Source organism: Cupressus sempervirens, chromosome 5, assembly GCF_028749045.1.
Source record: "Cupressus sempervirens isolate cs-2001-9-10 chromosome 5, ASM2874904v1, whole genome shotgun sequence".
Classification (NCBI taxonomy): domain Eukaryota; kingdom Viridiplantae; phylum Streptophyta; class Pinopsida; order Cupressales; family Cupressaceae; genus Cupressus; species Cupressus sempervirens.
In genome coordinates, this window is record NC_143122.1 from 480,402,465 (window position 1) to 480,411,063 (window position 8,599).

The window sequence follows — 8,599 nt, forward strand, 5'->3', positions numbered from 1 at the left end:
AAATCATGTGAAGTACTACTAGCCTCAACCTCATGTGACGAAGCATCTAACTGTGCCTAGTAGTCTTTCTCAGCAAATTCATGAATGCTCAATGTCTAGTCATCTCTACCAGGTATCTCACCATCATGCACAACAACATCCTCATAATCATCATCTGAACCCACTACGTTGTAGTCACTACCTATTGTAACTATACCATCCCAAATACCTGTGACATCACCCTTTGACGACCTATATACAATTGTTTCAATTTGATTATCAAGTTGACCATTACTATCAATCTGTGTAATATCCTTTCTCTCTACCTCCTGTGGTGGAGTAGAATCTGAGACCTTTTCTTGGCTATAAGCTAGTTTCTCAAACTCCTCATGTAAGTTCTTGGTAATTGTGTCATCTGCCCTATGAGAAAATATGCCAAATAGAAATCCAATCAACTTATCCACCTTAGCTAGGTCAAACAACATGTCATTCATCATACGGTGGTGCTCAACCAACTGTTCAGACATGTCATGGCTTATTTTCCTAAGTTTATCTTGAATGTCTAAATAACCATCCTTTCTACTGTTCTGACTCTAGATATCAAGTGTCCAAGATCGTGTCCTCTGAGACTCTGTACTATACCTGTCCATTCTAAATAAAGTAGAGTGTAACCCCAATAGGTTATAACTTCTTAAAACACCAATAACTAACATTCAATTGATTAGAAGCAGCATGTAACCATAGATTTTGAGATGCAGCTGATTAGAAACAACATGCAACCACCAAATTCACCAAGAACTAACATGCAAATGATTAGAAGTAGCATGTAACCATAGATTTTGACATGCAGCTAATTAGAAGAAACATGCAACCACCAAATTCACCAAGAACTAACATGCAAATGATTAGAAGTAGCATACAACCATAAATTTTGACATGCAAGATTTGGGTAGTTGTCAAAACTGACATGCAAACTTCTACAAACCCTCAGGCTGGCAAGATCATAGCTCTGATACCACTAAAATGTCCCTTTTCTAATTTTATATGATATTTCAAGCCTCTAATCAGATTTTTAAAATCAAACAACCAATAATACAAAGATCCACCAATTTCTTAATAAACCCCAAATCGGGTATGTCCGAAATAGTGCCAAAAACTTCACAACTTCATATATTATTAATAAATCTGAAAATGAACATTTTTACAGAAATTTAAGCAGAATAAAAGCCTAAAAAATGAAATTTCTAGATTTGTATAGCATTTACACAATAGCTCACAAACATAGGACAAAAACTATGCTCATCGAGCTCCCAAAAACAACACAAAATAGCTGGAAACACCACAAAAATACTAATAATCCATCACAAAATTATAATCATAGACAAATACATATATTCAGCTCTATTTTAACATCTTAATGTCTGATATACAGTAGCAACCCAAACTGATATGAAATACTCAACCAGAAACACCAAACTCTTACAAAAAACACATCCGAAAACCCACAAATCTGCACTGTTCAGCACAAAGGAAAACTCTGCATGAGCTTACACATGGAATGGCTTCAAACTACCATCCTTAGCCTTTCTAGAAACCTTCAAACTCCTATCCTTGTGTCCCCTTCTCCACAGGTTTGGCAACCTCTGAAGAACAACAAAGCAATAAGCAAAAATCAAGTTGTGGAATCAGGCCAAAAAGCCTCCAAACTCCTTAAAAGAGGGCATAACCCTAACTCACATGCAAGAGGGGTTAATAAAACATATTTTAATAATAATTTTCATTTATTAGTCCATTAGCTTCCAAATATTATCCCCTTTTTTTGAAACTTCACCTTTTTGGGCCTGCCTGCCTTAGAAAAGATTATTATTTTTAATTATTTGAAAAGGGGACATGACAGCCTCCCATCTTCTTGTTCTCTTTTAGAGGTGTATTGAAATCACCCATAATAATCCAATTTTCATCCAAAAACTTCTTTCTTTGATTAGATAGAGCATCCCAAAGTACTTTCCTAACCCATTTTGAATTGGGGCATAAATGTTAGTTAAAATCCAAGAGGTTCCATCATTTGCATTAGAGAATCTGATATTCATCATATTTCTATTCTAAGAGATAAGTTCTCCATAAATATATCTATCATTCCAAAAAACTACCATGCCACCTAAGGCCCCATTAGAGTCACCCCCAAGTACCTTTCCACTTTTAAATACTTAAAGGCCTTCAAATTTCTCTTTTAACATTTTAGTTTCTTGTAGAAGAACCATATTTGACTTATTATCCCTAATCATATTCTTCACCATATCTTGTTTGTGAGGATTATTTAATCCTTTGATATTCCATGATACAAACTTCCTTTCTTATGGAAAGATTTTGAATCTAAGATAGTCCTCTGACTACCATTTGCAATACTTCTATTTTTCTCCACAATTATTTTCTACACATTAGTGAAGGTCTTCCTAGAGATTTAGGGGTTAGGCCAACATCCCCAGATTTGATACCCTTCCCAACTAGAGTGAAAGGTATACAATAATATTTGGCTTTGTTACTCTTGATATCTCTTTTTTTAGTACTCTTTCCATTTGGGGTGTTGATGTGAGTAATATCCCCTATCTTATTGCTCCTCATTTTCTTGATCACTAAAGCATTCTCTTAGTTCTTTTTAAATGAGGTTTCCTCCTTGTTTTTTAATCTTAAGAGCTTCTTAGCCCCCATTACAGTCTAGGTTTCTTCAAAATCTTCCTCCTCAACCATCAAAGCTTTAGAAATATTTTTAGCAGCCCCCCACTTTTGGTTTCCATCTATAGATAATACTTCAATAAGAGGCTTATTCTTGGCATGAGTTTCCTTTCCAAGAATAGTACAATCATGAGTTGCATAAGAGTCAGATTCCTTACTATTAGTAGATGATATACTACAATCTTCTAATATCTCTTCAATCTAAATCTCACCATCCTCTATGTCATCCCAATTAATGATCCTACCCTCATCCACAAGGCTATCCTCCAGCACTAAAGCTGCAACCTCCTCAACCTGAATGTGATCCAAAGGTGCATGTTCTTGATTCTTCATCTCTTCAAAAGTATCTAGCTATGAAGTTATTGCCTAATCATAGACCATGGAATCCAAAGTAACCTTTACATTACTCAAATCCTATTGAAGAGGCCTTTCCATAGAACCAATTTTCTCAACACCCATTGTATGTTTAGTTCCTTTGTGAACCCATATTTCCTTAGATTTTTTTGGGAGCAAATAAAAGTAAGGAATTTCTTTGCCTAATGACCCAATTTTTTACAATGAAAGCAAACAAAGGGTATGGATTCATACTCAATCTTTTGTTTCTATACTCCTAGTTTGGATTTGAGTAAAATAACCTCAGGCATATTAGCTCCTTGAAAAACTCCTTCACAAATTTTGGCATAGGTTAATATCCTTCTAGAAACTATAACTGGGTCCATGGATAGAAGTTCACCAAGAGTGTTAGCAATACCTTGAAAAATGTCCTCCACCCAAAACTCCAAAGGCATACCTGGAAGTCTTATCCAAATAGAAGCTTGAATCATTGACTCATCTTGAATGTTCACATTTGGGGACCATATTTTTAGTATCAAAGTATTCTTACCCACAACCCATGGACCATTGCATAGGATTTCCCTTTTATCTTCCTCACATGAGAAGCTAAAAGATAAGCATCCTTTAGACATGGCCACAATGTCCACATATCCTTTCATTGCCCATTTCCTTCTAACAAAGGTATGAACCACCTCTATATTTGGTCTTGCTCCTAAAAACCTCCCCACGAGAGTTGAATCCATTCTAGAAATATTACTATCTATAATTTGATCTGGTATCTCTAGAATAATTGTACTCCATTTAGATGGAGAAATGTTCTTAACTAGAGGAAGAAAGGACATACCTATTTTCTTGATACCAAACAAAATTGACCACTTTTGGGAAGGAATATTTACAGAGACAACCTTTCTTGAACCCTCTGGGTCCCCAATTGTCCCACCTCCATCAAAATCCTTCCCATTCATAGCATCCAAAGAATTATCCCCTTGATCTCCTTTTCCAAATGGACCTACACCATTGTAATTCCTATTTGAAATTTGAACTCCTTTCCCACTCACCACACTTGACCCTCTAGCTCTAGCTTCAGCCATCTTTTCATGTTCAAGAGAAAATGTTACTCCCTCCAGCTCATTGACAATTTTAACAATTTGTTGCCCTAGTATTTGTGGCATTATGGATTCAACATGAATCAATCTATGAACCTATACTTTGAAAGTAGGTGAAACTTCAATGATCAAACATCAAAAAGATTGTGCAAATTGTCTTCGACACTTGTGAGAACAAACTAACCATTGCATGATAATGTAACCAATGTTATTCTAGAAACACAAGTAGTAACTTCATTAAATAGATTTCTAGTCTGTGTATCCTAGAAACAAAGATGACCATCCACATGTGTTGAATATATGTGTTTCTCATCTATAGTTAAGGACACATAATTTTAGTTGTGGAAATGATCATGTTTTGTACAAATCCTTTATGAAGGTCCCAAACCTTTATTGGTTGATCATTAGTAGTACTTACAAATTTCCTATTTGATAATTTTCTGACATATATAGCACAAACCTTATTTGAATAAATTGTTAAAATATGGACAATATGACTAGACTATACATCCCATAGATATAATTTGTGATCACTGCTAGTTCCTAGGATAAATTAATTATCACCAAGGACACCAAGATCCAAAAGAGCACTAAGGAAACCATGTAATGTACTTATCAAGGAACTTGAATTTATATCCCAAAGTTTAACTAGCATATATTGCTAAATAGTGATTAGTTGATCACTGTCATTTTAAAAAGAAAATAATGGAAGCCACCTTCATGGGAAAGGAAAATATTGTAGAAGAATTTATACTTGACTCTCCATAATCCTCAAATCCCAACTCACTTTGCTATATAACTTTGTCCAATTACTTTGATGTTGATTCTTCTATGCTACTATCTTTAAAATTATTCATCATATCTTCATACATCGTATTGTCTTAGAAATAACACAACTAATCAAAATTTTGAACTAAAACAAACCATATTGGTGAAAAAGTCACAACCCATCCTTTTCATTCCATAAAGCCACCTCATTGATCCCTGCAACTACATATATTAGGGGATCACCTATTGTACATGGGAAAGATTTTGAAGCTAGTGCATGAAGACACATTTTCTCTATAGAGAAAGCCATGGGATGCTAACATATAATGATAGGGATATGAAACCTCACATCCCATAGGGTTAGCGCCCCTCTAGAAAAACTTGAAACAAGACAACTCTGAAATGGATCCATCACAACTATAGAAATGTAGCCCTCCTTTGAACTTTATTTTAATGTCCATGCATTTATCTATGCCCTTAAGTCCCAAAGATTAATACCATTATTCTAGGTGCTATAAATGAATCATCAAAAGACCTTCTGTACCAAAAATTTACAAACTTAGAATTGCTCCTTCCTTTGTCTCTTTCTTGCAACATTTTTGGTGCAAGTGTATCTGTCAATACTACCATATTCTTTTTAATGATAATTTAAAAAGAAAACATGTATTCTTCCACTACTAGATGCCACATCAACATGTGGTCCATTTTTAAACATTGTAACATGAATTACTCAACCATCATCTACAAAGTATGTCAATTGTAAATGAAAAGTAATGTCTTTTTTCTAGTCTTCAGCTATCCTAGATTTTAATTGTGGAATCATCCAATGCACTTACAAAAAATTTATGATAAATAAAAATACAATGTCATTGATAGCTAAATGATGTTCTTGGATATGTGCCATCAAAATTCCACATCGTTGTCATGCATGATCTAGGATAGATGCTCCAGAGTAAGATGACAATATAGTTGCATCTGTTAGTGATGTTGAACCTATAGTTACAATTGATAACAATAAAGAGATCTTAGAATCATTATAAATAAATATATCTTTAAATTTATTTATCATAAAAGTTATGTCATCATTTTCTCTTCCAACAAAATCTCTGAAGACTTTGTTTACTTGTCTAGTAGAAGCAAAGTGGCCATTCAAAATAGAACCACTAACCAACATGAGAGCTAAAGAACCTCCTATACTAACAAATCTCTATACTATCTCTATTTTGGGAATTGATGAGTGACCAGCATCCAAATTCTACTATAAGGAAAAAATGGAACCAACTAGTTGTGCTCCAAAAAAATTGTTCATCATAATAGGTGTTGCACCTTGCGAACCTACAACATCCTTGCTTATCTCTTCATTAAAGGATGATCTTATTGAAGACATTGTATTTTTTCCACTCTCATTTTTCTTTTCAATAAGAGGGTGCACATAAATTGGTACATCTTCATAAGATGGACCTATTGGCAGTGGGCCAGCATCCGTAGGGTTTGCAACATGGCTTTAATACCTCCTTTGGTTCTATAAGGCTATTGGTTGTATCGGGCATTGGCAAGTTGATCTTTTAGTGCAACAAAAACCCTGGCCTTTCTAATAATTGGTATCAGAGCTTGGTCATAGGTTCAAATCCTATAGGCCATGAAAAGTGATGCTAGGAGGGGAATTCTTGGTAGTGGGCTAGCATCTCTCATAGGATTTGCAACTTGGCTTAACCACCTGCTATGGTTCTATAAGACTATTGGTTGTATTGGGCTGTGACAGGTTGATCTTTTGGTGCAATGATAACCTTGACCTTTCTAATAGGACCATGGTTGGAACCATTACCTATCACATAATTCAAAGGAATTCCTAGAGTAGAAGCTTGAAGCTTCTCATGATTTTCCAACTCTGAAGTATTTTCTTGAGACTACATTGTACTAGAGAGATTTAGTATGTAGCTTTCCATTGCTTTCATCCTTTCCCAATCTTTTGGCTTAAATAAACTTATATTTTGACCAAAGGATTCAATGTTTGGATGTATATTTGACTTATTAATTAACCATTTTTTGGCCATAATTGGATCAACTGCTATAGACAAAATAGATGACATCTTTTTAGGTATTTTTTTATTAGAAAAAGAAGCAATATTTGAGTTTAAACTAGATTCAACAAGGTTCTAAGAAGCTAAAAATTTCTTAACTTTTCTCTAGTAGATGCCTTTCTCTGAAACCTCAAACACTATGAATTCTTGGCTTTCTCTAGGACTTCATGAAAAATATTTCTTGACATTGGATATTTTAGGCATGACAATAACTCAATCTCTAACGTCAATGATGTTGGTTCTCTACAAAGAAAAAGAAGAAGAATTGGTGAAAGGTAAACATAAGAGTTAATTAGCTATAAACTCTCACTACCTATAACAATAAAATTAATAGCTAACCTTATAAATCATTGGATAGGATGATACAATAGTGGAGAAGAATCTATAACTGATCCAATCACTAACCATTTTCCTAGTAATTTATTTTCTAAAAATGTTGCCAAACATTTCAAGGTATTCATAATAACTTTTTCCACAACATTATTTAAATCATTCTTAATGTAAGGAAAAATATACTGCTCCTCACTAATCTGACCAAAAAAATAATATACATGGATAATCTATTCAAAGAATACATCATGTAACTATTCATCATGATCATTTAGAAAAATTGGAAGAATGGGCAACAAGAGATCATTACTTTGCTTCTTTCCAAAGAAATCACACAATTCCTTAATGTTCTCTAGTAGTGCCCTCCTAATGATTGGACTTTTCTTTGGTCCTATTATTGATTCTTGTATAACATGAGCTATTATTTTTTGTAACTCTATAAGTTCTATATTACATTTACTATTCTTTTGATGATTTGCAACTTGTGAACCTAAAGTGTGAGCTGAAGCCAAATGACCTTTGTCTACCTTATGTGAAACATTTGATCTATCTAAAATGTCTATCTCATTTAAAACTTTTGATCATATAAGAAAGTGTGAGGTAGTTGCAACAATCTTGTATATGCTACTAGCATATAAAATACAAAAACTCTCCTCAGGATCATTTGGTAATGTTGAAAGCATATGAAGAATATATTTTGAAAATATTTTGCATCACTTGAGGAAAATTATATTTAGTGAAATACAACTTGCTATAGAAAAAATAGGTCAATTCACTTTGGCTAGTGTTTTCCATGCATATGTGTGAACCTCCATGTTTTGAAACAAGCCAAGGAATGCCCACATGATCAAAATTGGATGGAAGTTGGTTTCTTTTTCTAGAAGTGCCCTTATTGACTTCTATGCCAAACACACAAGTATAGAAAATTCTTTGAATTTTTTATGAAATGTCAAACTGAAATGAAGTCTCTTGCAATACATTGATTATCAGGTTTGTACAACTTGGATATAATGAATTGGCATTGAAGATGTTCGGTAAAATGTAGGAGAACATAATGAAACCAAGCCAGGTTATTCTCATAAGTATTCTTTGACTAGTGTAGGAGTTTTACAACATGGCTTGAAATTTCATTCTTATATCTTTAAAACTGTATTTTCATGGGATATTTCTATGGAAAATGCACTTTTTGACATGTATGCCAAATGTAGGAGCATTAAAGGTGCACTAATTTTTTTTAGAAAATTCCCTATCATGATGAAGTTTCATGGA

The 8,599-nt window shown here is 33.9% G+C and overlaps 1 pseudogene; it reads right to left on the bottom strand.

Annotated features, from left to right (window-relative positions):
- Positions 1–5,091: 5,091 nt before the first annotated feature.
- LOC149556838 (serine/threonine-protein kinase VPS15-like) lies at positions 5,092–8,034 on the bottom strand (annotated as a pseudogene).
- Positions 8,035–8,599: the final 565 nt, after the last annotated feature.